Source organism: Solanum verrucosum, unplaced genomic scaffold (genome assembly GCF_900185275.1).
Source record: "Solanum verrucosum unplaced genomic scaffold, falcon-dt-bn FXZP01000103.1, whole genome shotgun sequence".
In the NCBI taxonomy this organism is placed as follows: domain Eukaryota; kingdom Viridiplantae; phylum Streptophyta; class Magnoliopsida; order Solanales; family Solanaceae; genus Solanum; species Solanum verrucosum.
In genome coordinates, this window is record NW_026020048.1 from 3,935,009 (window position 1) to 3,947,575 (window position 12,567).

The 12,567-nt window shown below is 36.2% G+C and overlaps 1 protein-coding gene across 1 annotated transcript in view; it reads right to left on the reverse strand.

Moving 5' to 3' along the window:
- Positions 1-11,968, reverse strand: part of LOC125822539 (probable polyamine oxidase 4) — a 145,261-nt gene extending 133,293 nt beyond the window's left edge. The window contains exon 1 of the mRNA XM_049501949.1: positions 11,957-11,968. The gene's annotated coding sequence lies outside the window, so the exon portion shown is untranslated. The remainder of the gene's footprint in view (positions 1-11,956) is intronic.
- Positions 11,969-12,567: the final 599 nt, after the last annotated feature.

Genomic DNA, 12,567 nt, shown 5'->3' on the forward strand with positions numbered 1-12,567 from the left:
GGGTGATGTCATATTAGTTTATATTGGGCATTAAGGTAAGATATATATATATATATATATATATATGCTATTTCTTATTCTTATTATTATTATTATTATTGTGGTTGTCATTGTATATCTGCTCGCATTGTTATGGTGGAACTATAACGCTTAGCTATTTATGTTGTCATGTGAGACCCTAGGTTAGAAATTTTACATTTTAGGTTCTGGATAGTGACATTTACAAAGGATACACTGCCTAAATTTTGGCAACTCCTTAGGACTGAACAGCGTGACTCAGATTTTTCATTCGAGGACGAATGTTTCTAAGGGGGAAGGATGTAACACCCCAACTTTTAAAAATGCCTAAATTAACTCGTATCTTCGTGGAAAGAGAAGGAGGGTGAGTAATAAATTAAAAATGATGTGTTATGTGATATTTTAAGTGTTCAAGTGTGTTATCTCAAGTTTTGAAGTTAGGTTAAGTGACAAAATAAAAGTTGGCAAAAGTTACCGTAAATTCCTTTTTAAAGATTTGTCTGAAATTTGAGTCAAATATCTCGGACATTTTCTCCCAACTATTAAGAGTTATGGTCCCCGCGAGCTATGAAATCGAAGGTCTATGAGTCTAGTTTCCAACGCATCAAACCGTTTGTTCATACGTCTTCATAATAGAGAGATATTCACATTTTCGTGGGACTGTGCAGGTAGTCACGTGAGGTGGGCCCTAAGTCGGTGGAATGTTACATATATCGTCTCCTTCGATCTTTTTCACCATTTTTAAGCTAAAAAAATAGAGAAATTAGAGAAACCCATTTCTAGGATCAAGTGAAATATAGATTTTCTCGACTTAAGTCCTGACGAAAGTTGTTCTACGCGTTGGGCTCATCATCGTGGTATAATTTGTTTTATCGATTGGTAGCATATCACAGTTTAGTGTTGGGACAACAAGGGTTTGGATATATTTGAAGGTTTTAAAGCGTATTACGACATTAAGATCAAGGTAAGACCCTTCTTTCATTGACTGTAGCTTGTATAAGCAGCAAATAGAAATTTGCGATGGAAATATGTATATTTTATCGTATTGTCATGGTATCTTTTATTTTTGTGTGTTGATTATGGTCCTATCTTATTGTAGTATCGAGGAGTTTTGAGTAAAAGTCATTAGGCCACATGAATTTAGCGAAAAAGGTATGTTAAGGCTATTCCCTACTTACGACATGTTTCCTTAAAGCTTAGAAGCAATGTATTTGGGTTGTTATCCTTGATATACTTGTAGCCGTGATTGTTGATTTTGGCTGCTCGAGTTGATATAATCCTCCCTTGTCGGGATTCTTATTCAGTTAGTAGCGTCCCTATGTTGGACATGACTTAGAGGCTATTTGTATAGGTTGCTTATAACTAAATTACTCGCTTTTAGCGGTTGGATTGTTGTTATTGTCGTTGGGGCTATTGTGGTTAGCTGCAGGAATGTGATCTATGCCTAGAAGGGCTATGTTCTGCCAACAGGGCTATATGGATGCCTAACAGGGCAATGAGTTGCCTACAGGGCTATATTGACGCCTAAGAAGGCTATGTGTTCCTACAGGGTCATGTTGTTGCCTAAGAGGGCTATGAGTTGTCTATAAGCTACGTTGATGCCTAAGATAGCTATATGCTACCTACGGGGCTATATTAATGCCTAAGAGGGCTATGTGACTGCCTACGGGGCTAGGGGACTACTGATAGGGGTATATAGGCTTATTGGCACCTTCCGGCTTATAGAGGCCTGAGTAGGTGGTTTTGTGTGTTGTTTGTACCTGTCGAGCTTATGGGGGCTTGGTTAGGTTGTTGCTTTATTAATTTTGATAAGTTTAGATTTAGGAGCAGGTCAGTACACTTATCTTAGCCTTGATTTATTTATTGGATTATTCCAGTATATCAGGATACCTCATCATAGTCTATTGCCTTTCATACTCTGTACATTATTTTGTACTGACCCCCATGGCCTTGGGGGCACTGCATTCATGCATGCAGGTCCTGACAAACGACTGAGTAGACCTCCTCAGCAGCAGGATTGCCTTTTATCCGGTTGGCTAGCCCCTTTCCTCCAGAGCTGCCAGAGTTGGGAGGTTGTTACCTTTTGTTGTGTATATATCTTTATGGGTAGGCTAGGGCCCTGTCCCACCAATCTTTACTACTTTTAGAGGCTTGCAGACTAGTGTGTGGGGTTTATAGCTACGTTATTGGCCATGCTGGCCTATGTTGTTGGTTTGCGGAAGCTTGTGAGTTGTTTGATATACTGTATTGATATATACCTTCTTTTAGTTTTGTTATAGATATCATGGTGGACTTCTGTGCTAGTTGACTATTTATTTATATGATCTCCTGGGAGTAGCTGTTTCTTTTATAGATCAGTTGACAGGGGCCTTGCCGGTCGATGGCTTAGTTTTAAGCCGAGATATACTTGTTTGATTTCTTGATTGCGTGTGGCTGCCATGTGCTAGTAGCAAATGGTTCAGCAGGGTCGGCTCAGGCCTGATTTTTGGCATTAGGAGCCAGTTGCGCCTCTCGAGTTTGGGGCGTGACACTTATGATTGATGTATTTATGATGTTTTTACACTCTGAGCTCAAATTATGTGTTTATGATTTACATTAATGAATTTCTTGTTTCTCATAATGGTGTACACATTATTGTTTGAGATATTACAAGATAAGTCTCTATGAGACATTATTGTGGACCATAAAATGTTATATGTTTTTATAGCTTATGAACCTAGTATGATAAGTTGCTAATGCAGTAGTATATGAAAGGAAGTATGTAGCTTAAAATTTATGTACAACCACCATAACTCGCATTAGTAGTTTGTTATACTGTGGTATTTATGATGGACATTATAAAAGAGATTTATTAGACGCACAACTAATGTTTATTAAATATTAATGTTATATGGTCATTGGGCCAAATGGGAGAATGTAAGAATTATTATTAATTATTATTAATTATTATTAATTATTTCTTACTTATGGCCCAAGTTTACTTGTAATCCAAGTAATACCATAAATAATATTTAATAAGGAGTAGATCTCGTCCTTACATTGGTTACTTGATGGACGTACCAGATTAAGTCATAACCTCTATAAATTGGTCCTCCCTTCACCCATTAGGGTTACCAGATATTCTCTACAATAATTCCATCGCTGACGGTTGTGGTAACATAAAGTTAGGGCAAGGAGGTAGAAACCAATTTCTGACTAACGCTTCCGCTTCTCTCTGTGATGATGTCTTCCACATCAGGTATGTGTCCCTAACAATCTCTATGTAAGATTATTGAGTTTAAGATCCTGATATTACGTATTAGAGTATTTAATCTTACAATTTCCCCTTCCGTCCATATATGTATTCCACTCCGCTTAGCGGGACACGTTTGGAAGAGGAAGAGAAAGGCGCTTAGTCCTGGAACGGGAAGAGAAGAGGAAGGAAATAACTAGTCTAAGTTTAGTAATGTTTTAAGATTAGTCAAATTTTATTATATGTAAGTTTTTCTTTTAGTCTTTTTTTATCAATTGCGTACTAATTTATGTTCGATTCAATAATTGATTTTGGTTACAATCCAAATTCTAAGTTCGATAATATTAAAATGCCCTGTATAAAGATTTTAATTTGGATCAATTATATGACATCTTATCTTAATCAGTTATAGTTGTTACCTGTTTCAAATAAGAAGAAAAGGGGAATGGTGATTTGAATAAAGGGAATGAGAATGCTGCTAAAACGATCGTATTTAGGAAATTGCATCTTGTCCGGCAAATAAGATCCTCTAACCCCACGAGGCAATTGAGGGTTCATTCCTCATTGTAGCTAATTTAGCAAGATGATTAGCCATTGTGTTGCTTCTAACAAGGAGTGAAGCAAAAATCATATTAAGTTTTCTTCTTTTTGCTGTCTTTGAGCATGAAATTTGTTTGTTAAGTCACTAATATGTTGATTTCTACGTCTGTTGTAATCCCTGTTGTCAAAACTTTGCAGATTTCAGATTTTACGATTTATGTGTTTCTATACGGACAGCTATATATGGTATAATTAAGTGGTATACAAAGAGCACTTCTCGTTGAGGCAAAATTGCAAAACATAAAGTTAATGGAAACAGAGATTCTCAATCACTTATCCAACTTGGACTTTTAATAGGGTTACCAATAAACATTGAGTTAGGACTTTAGCGTTTTTGTTCTCATGCAACTACAGCTGGTTGCTGTTTTCTTTACTTTTTCCTATGGAACAAAATCTCACTACTATGGAAGAACAATTCTTCATGTAGGTGCCAAGTATAGACCTACTGGTCGTAAAGTTGTGGTTTTTCATGGCAATTTCACTAAAAACTATAGACTTTACTCTCGGAGTCACTTCATCAAAGGATTGTTTATGATTTGTTTAGGCGATCATATGAAAGCAATTTGTCATATGTTTTAACTACATATGCAATATGGTTCATGCCATTTACTTGGTTGTTTTCACCATTTCTATTTAATCCTTCTTAATTTGATTGGGGAAATATAGTCGATGACTGGAAAGATTGGAACAAGTGAATTAATCAGCAAGGTGGTATAAGGATACAACAAGATAAAAGTTGGCAATCTTGGTGGAACGATGAGCAAGCTCATCAATTCGTCATGCAGGGCTATTTTATACTCTTTTCTGAAGGTAAAATGAAAGAGCTCAATCAGAGCAACAATGAGAGCTCCATGAGCATCTCAGATATTTTGTATTAAGAAGAAGAAGATTACATTGAGTGAGTCACAGTATTTATAACTCTCTTACTGTGACTTGTAACTAATCTTACTAACTAACTCTATGCTAGGTAGTTACAACTAATAATTATAAAATGACTGATCTACCCTTTCACTTTTAACAGCCTAACTAACATTAACTAACTTCTAACTGGCAGTAGCTCATCTTCACATCACATTACTCCCCTTCAAGCTTGGAGGGGCAAATATGTTCAACACTCCAAGCTTGCATAGAAGATGATCATGCTGTAATCTGGTCAATCCTTTGGTTAAGATATCAGCAGGCTGCTCCTTAGTTGGAATGTAATCCACCTTGATCAATCCCTTTTGTAATTTCTCTCTTATGAAGTGACAGTCAATCTCAATGTGCTTTGTTCTTTCATGATATACAGGATTTGCTGCAATTTGTATTGCACCCTTACTATCACTATATAACTGACTTGGCAGTTGAACCTCAACACCTACTTCTTTAAGCATGCCAAGTAGCCATACCAATTCAGAGACTGTGGAAGCTAAACTTCTATATTCTGCTTCAGCAGAACTTCTTGAAACTGTCGTTTGTTTCTTAGCCTTCCAAGACACTAGTGATTTACCAATCTTGACTATGTATCCTGTAACAGATTTCCTAGTGATTGAGCATGAGGCCCAATCAGCATCGCAATATGCAGAGACTAGCTCATCTGAGTCACTTGATAATAATAAGCCTTGCCCTGGTTGTCTCTTTAGATACTTAATCACCCTCAGTGCTGCATCCATGTGAGACTTCTTTGGTTGTTGTAGAAATTGACTTAGAGTTTGAGTGTTGAATGATATGTCTAGTCTGGTCATATTCAAGTACAAGAGTTTGCCTATGAGCTTTTGATACATAGTCTGATCCACCAGAGGATCCTCCAACTCTTCTGGCTGTTTGCTTAGGTGATCATCATACAGTTTGGAAGTTAGCTTAACATTGATGTCAATAGGGGTTCCTGCAGGTCTGGCTGCTGTCATGCCAACCTCAAAAATAAGCTCAAGAATGTAGTTCCTTTGATGCATTAGTATACCCTCAGCTGATCTGACAAACTCAATGCCTAAGAAATATTTCAGCTCCCCTAAATCCTTCATATTGAATGCTAGCTGCAGTGCCTTTTTAGTTTCTTCTATCAACTTCAAGCTGCTTCCAGTTATTAACATATCATCCACATAAACCAATACTATAATGATTCCCTCTTCTGACTTGTTAATGAACAAAAAATGATCATATTGACTTTGTTTGAAACTCAATTTAAGAAGAGTCTCAGTCAGTTTATGATTCCACTGCCTTGGAGCCTGTTTGAGTCCATATAGAGACTTTGTCAGTCTACATACTTTCTCCCCTTGACTGACAAAACCTGGAGGTAGCTGCATATAGATTTCATCCTCCAAGTCTCCTTGCAAAACTGCATTAAACACATCCATTTGATGGATAGGCCAATGTCTAGAAGCAGCCAAAGACACAATGGTCCTCACTGTCACCATTTTAACCACAGGTGAGAAAGTCTCATTATAGTCTATCCCTTCTTGTTGACTGTAACCTTTTGCAACTAGTCTTGCTTTGAACCTCTCAATCTCACCAGTAGATTTATACTTGACTTTGTATATCCACCTACACCCAATAGGCTTCTTTCCAGGTGGTAAGTCAGTGATCTCCCAAGTATGGTTACTGTCCAATGCCTGAATTTCATCTTTCATAGCAGCAACCCATCTTGGATCCTTGATAGCTTCTGAATAACTGGTAGGTTCCTTCATGGTGTAGTAGCAGCAATATAGCACTGATAGCTAGGTGACAAATGAGAATAGCTCAAATAATTACACAGAGGATACTTCACTTCCTTGTGACCTGGCAAGGATACAAACTCTTTTAACCACAGTGGAGCTTGTCTGATCTGAGTAGATCTCCTACTGGTTGGTACAACATCAGTCTCAGTAGCACTCGGAACCACCTCAGGTGCACTTATGTCATTAACAGAAACAGGCACACAATCACTACCTGCTGCACTGTCAACCCCATCAGTTGCAGTCATAGGTGGAACCTCAGGTTGTGAATCATCATACTGCTGTAAAACATCATCTGATAATGGACCACAAGGAGGTAATGAAGCAAGATCTAAGTGAGGAAACAAAACACCTGAATTCGGCAAAGGATCTGTAAATACAGGTTGGTGTACCTGTTTTTTACTTTGAGAAAATGGGAATATTTCTTCTCTAAACAACACATCTCTACTTGTGAAAAAGGAATTGCTGCTCAAATCTAGCAGTATATACCCCTTCTGTACTTCTGAATATCCCATGTGTACAGCCATTCTTGATCTTGGCATCAATTTGTCATGAACAGATAGATCTTTGGCAAAACATAAACATCCAAGTGTCCTCAAATGACTTAATACAGGTGGAGTACCATACAATCTCTCATAGGGAGTTTGAAAATTGATAACCTTGCTGGGAAGTCTGTTAATAACATAAGCTGCAGCTAGAACACAGTGTCCCCAATATCTTAAAGGTACTTGTGCTTGAAACCTCATAGCCCTATTAACTTCAAGTATGTGCCTATGTTTCCTCTCAGCTACCCCATTTTGTTGTGGGGTATATGGACAAGTTCTTTGATGTATAATCCCCATATCTTTGAACATTTTATCACAAACAGAATTGACAAACTCTGTGCCATTATCAGTTCTTATTATTTTCACCATTTTACCAAACTGTGTCTTGACAAACTGTAAGAATACTTGCAATGAAACACAAACATCAGACTTGAGTTTAAGTAAGAATAGCCAAGTCATTCTGGAGAAGTCATCAACAATAGTAAGAAAGTACTTATTGCCATCACAAGTAGGAGTATTGTAAGGACCCCATACGTCAATATGTATCAAGTCAAAACAACATTTACTTTTGATACTACTAGTAGGAAAAACTACTCTTGTTTGTTTAGCATATGGACACACTATACACTAAGAAATCCGACACAAACTCTGCTTATTCATATCAAACATTCTAGCAAGAACTGTTGATGAAACATGCCCTAATCTCTTATGCCATAGTTCCATATCTGAATCATGACACTCTAAGCTTGGATTGGTAGCAACAAACGCAACCTTCAATGCAGACTCCTTCTTTTTATCAACTAACTGATGCAACAACAAATACAGACCTCCGGCCTCCCTACCAACCTCCTTCACCTTCCCACTATAAAGCTCCTGGAATACACAAAAATGAGGGAAAAAGGTGACTGAACAGTCTAATTCCTTTGTGATCTTACTGACAGACATCAAGTTATGTTTGAATTCTGGAAGATGAAACACATCTGTAAGAACACTTCTAGTAGATAATGCCCATGATCCAACATGAGTAACTTGAGTAGCATCACCATTTGGAAGGTATACTATCTTAGGAACGTCCAGTTTTGATACAAACTCTTTAATCAACATATCCAAATTAGACACCATGTGATTAGTTGCCCCAGTGTCAACAATCCAAACATCACTATTTTCAGAGACAAAAAACACATTACCTGCTGAATGAATAGCATTGCAGGCAGCTACAGCAGGTTCTGATCTTTGCTGAAATATGTGGAGTATGTGATCATACTGATCTTTTGTGAAAGTGCAGCCCTGAAGAAGTTGTTGAACATCCTTCTCAGCTTGGCTCACTGTCCTATTGTGGTTATTGCCAGCTAAGTTAGCATTCATGTTAGCTGTGGATGATTTACCCTTTGTACTTCTACTTTGTATATGAACATTAGTGTTCATACCATATGAGAAGTTTACCTGAGATGTTGATGTATTAGTGTAACCAACATCAGCTATTACCTGACCAGAAGTAACACCTTGAGTCTTTCTTTTGGATTTGAAGTCAAGAGGATATCCTATCACCTTGTAGCAGAACTCCTTACTATGTCCCTTACATTTACAGAACTCACACACTAGCATAGAATTCCTTTTAAACTTCTGATTTACCCCAGAACTGCTACCAACCTTGGAGTACAGAGCTATTGAATCATCACTAATGAAACTCATGCCCATACTACTAGTGTTATTAGTATGAGTAACCATAGCCTTTTGACTCTCATCCCCCACTATCATTCCATACGCCTGATTAATAGTTGGTAATGGATTCATGAGAAGAATCTGACTTCTAGCCTGATGATATGAGTCATTCAATCCCATCAAAAACTGATACAACTTCTGCCTGTTAAGATGAATCACAAAGCCTTTGGATCTATCACAATTACAAGAAGGAGAAGGCACTAAAGCCTCAAATTCATCCCATAGATTTTTAAGCCTTGTATAGTATACAGAAACAGACATATTACCCTGCTGCAAGGAAGTAATATCTTTGTGTAAAATGTAAGATCTAGATCCATCCACTCTGTCAAATCTCTCTTTTAAATCAGTCCAAACATCAAAAGCAGTAGTAGCAAATTCTATACCACTCAATAAACTCTTCGAAACTGAATTCATAAGCTATGATAATACAATGGCATTCACTCTTTCCCATTGTCCCCATAATTCCTCACTATAAACCTCTTTTCGAGAAGATCCATCAATTAGCCCTATTTTATTCCTCCTTAACAGAGCTAGCCTAATAGATCGATTCCACAGAGTATAGTTTTCAACACCTACTAGCTGAAACGAGATGATGCTAATGCAACTAACATCAGTAGGATTGAGAAACAGAGTATGATTATAGTCAATACCTTGTCCTGTTCCAGTGTTGCCATGTAAGGAACCAGTAGCTCCTTGGCCATTGTTGATGATTGGAGACTGATCCACATCTATTTGATCATTCACCATATTAGATCCTTGATAAATTGTTGTCGCGGAAGCAAAACCAGAGAAAAATCAATAATTATCCACCACAAATTTCAGCTCCAAGCTCAGATCTGTAATGAATTCTGATGATACAGATGAATCGATGAATCAGAAATTGATTCTTTGATCCTTTGCACCACTCGTCTTCAACAGTAAGCATTGTGAAGGTAAAGCTCTGATACCATGAAGGTAAAATGAAAGAGCTCAATCAGAGCAACAATGAGAGCTCCATGAGCATCTCAGATATTTTGTATTAAGAAGAAGAAGATTACATTGAGTGAGTCACAGTATTTATAACTCTCTTACTGTGACTTGTAACTAATCTTACTAACTAACTCTATGCTAGGTAGTTACAACTAATTATTATAAAATGACTGATCTACCCTTTCACTTTTAACAGCCTAACTAACATTAACTAACTTCTAACTGACAGTAGCTCATCTTCACATCACATTACTTTCTCTCAGATTTTTCCCATACCAGTATGGACCTGGTGTATCACCTTGACATATCCAACCAAAGAAAATATATTGTTGTCTTTGTGCTCTCATGGGTTGTCATTGCTGAAGTAACCTTATCCCCTATACAAGAACCAGGTTCTTGTACTTTTGTTGAGACAAACAAAATGCTAATAAGTGAAGTGCTAGAAGTACCTCCTCAGTCCTCAGCCTATGCAATCTCAACCTATTGTTCATCAGATGATGGGAAGTTCTATGACATTTTCGTCTGATTCAATGGCTTTGTTACAAAATTTTGCTGATAATCCCGTTGAAGTAGACATTTTTTCTGATTGATTATAGTTGATGTGATGTTTATTTAAAATGATATATATGTGAGAAGGGCTTCTCGTCGGGTCTGAGTTGGTCCGTTTCATTCGAGATACAACTGCATTGCGTTCGCGCTGAACAAATACACATGGACATAATTTAAAGTCTATTTTCAACCTTAGACTCCATAACTCGATTAATGAGATTTTGTTGGATTTCTTTGTAAAGCATAATTCTAACCTTCTTATTAACCGCGAATCTTATCATCAAATTAGTGGTTTTAATTGGGGGATTTCTTTGTAAAGCACAATTAGCACAATAAACTTGGTGTAAGCTAATTAAAACAATTAATATGACGTCTCAACTTTTCTTACTCTTGGGTAATAAAGAAAATTTTAACGTGTATCATTGAAATATTGAATAAGGTATATGATTTGAAGAAGAATATGATAAGTTTAAACTGCTGGAAGTTAAAAGTGAAGAACATAAATACATGACATAAAATATTGAACTTGTAAATTAAAAGTTCATAGAATTTGTACGGGTCTAAAGGTAGATGAAAGGTCTTTTCAATTAAACTTAATTGAGAATTAATTTTCTTATAAAAGAATAAAATGATCAATCTACTTTTAAAGGACATTTTAATAATTCAAATTTTGACCTAGACTGTTCTCCCTTATAATAATAATAATAATAATAATAATATATATATATATATATATATATATATATATATATATATATAGAATTATATATTATGATTAGGTATTTGACCAAATTAGGATCGTTCAAAGGCATTAAAAAAGGCAACGCCATAATTTGATGATTTTTGGACCCCAATTAAGGCAAGTTGAGATGCAGCGTGAGCATATTTCATATGTATTAGGCTCATCATCACATGAAATAGGATTCTATCATGATAATAACCACATCAATCCACATGTAACTACATCCCATCGAGCCAAAATCATATCACCTTACCCGAACAAGATCCCATCAGATAATGTAGGGATTGTTGTCTTTGGTAGTGATATTGCTATTAAAGAAGGAGATCTTGTCAAGTGAACGGGGCCATAATCACATCACTTAACCTGAAATACATCTCATCATGCCATAATCATGTAAACCATGAGAAAGTAGTTAAAATGACATTTATTTTTCAAAGGTTGTCCTTCCATTCGAGTTGCTGGCATTTACCTATTTAATGAGCTATTAAATCATCTATTGGGTTCTACAATTTTCTTCTGCCCATAATTTCCAATTACTAGCAAACAAGGTAGTCTTGAGAGACTTATCTAGTCCACAAATTGAGTTTTTTGTCAAAAACAACTTTTGACTATACCTAAAACTTAATGTACATCCTTCAACTAATTTATTGAATAAAAATCATCCTTAATGTATTCAAAACTTAGCAAGTTTCATCCTTCGTGAAACTTTTGTTAAAAACATTAACATACCCATCTATGTGCAAGTCAAATGACTCTTAACACCCCAAATATCAAGTTCCTCAAACTAGCCACAATTCAATTTCTTTGTTCTGCTAAAAAAAATTAAAGCTATTCCAAGTTAGCTTTTGTATGTGTCAATTTTGCTGAGTTTGTATGAACAATAAAAGAAAGGAAAAAAACAACAAAGCTAGGACGAGTCTTCTTCTGTGTAATGGTTGGACTGTGATTATATTTTATTTGGGTATTGATTTTGGGAAGGAAGAAAGGCTTGAAACTAACTAAAAATAGGGCGCAATGAAATTTGTTGATGTTCTGGTGATAAAAAATCTTTACCAACAATTTAAGAAAAAATTATTGGGTCTTGTGAAAATGGAGAGAGAGAACAATAAGAGCAGATTCATGTCGAAGAAAATACTTTAAAAAATAAAAAAATTCAAGCACAACAAATAAATGAAAGGTGTTTGAACCGAAAGAGTTACCACAAATAATTATGGAAAATAAATCATTATAGCAACAAAAGAATAGCCAATATTGAGCTTCATTGTACAAAGCAGCGTATATTACGATTTTTATTAAGCTGGAGAATCCTAAATTCATTCCTGGAAAATTTTGCCGGTAAAAAATTAATTCAGAAAAGCTTCAGCTTTGAGAAGAAGAACATTATACAACTACTGGACTCATTTTAGGATGCTTATAGTCATGTGACTTGCGCATGGGATTGAGTCTGTTAATGTTTTTTAACAGAAGTTTCCGGGAAGGATGAAACTTGCTAAGTTTTGA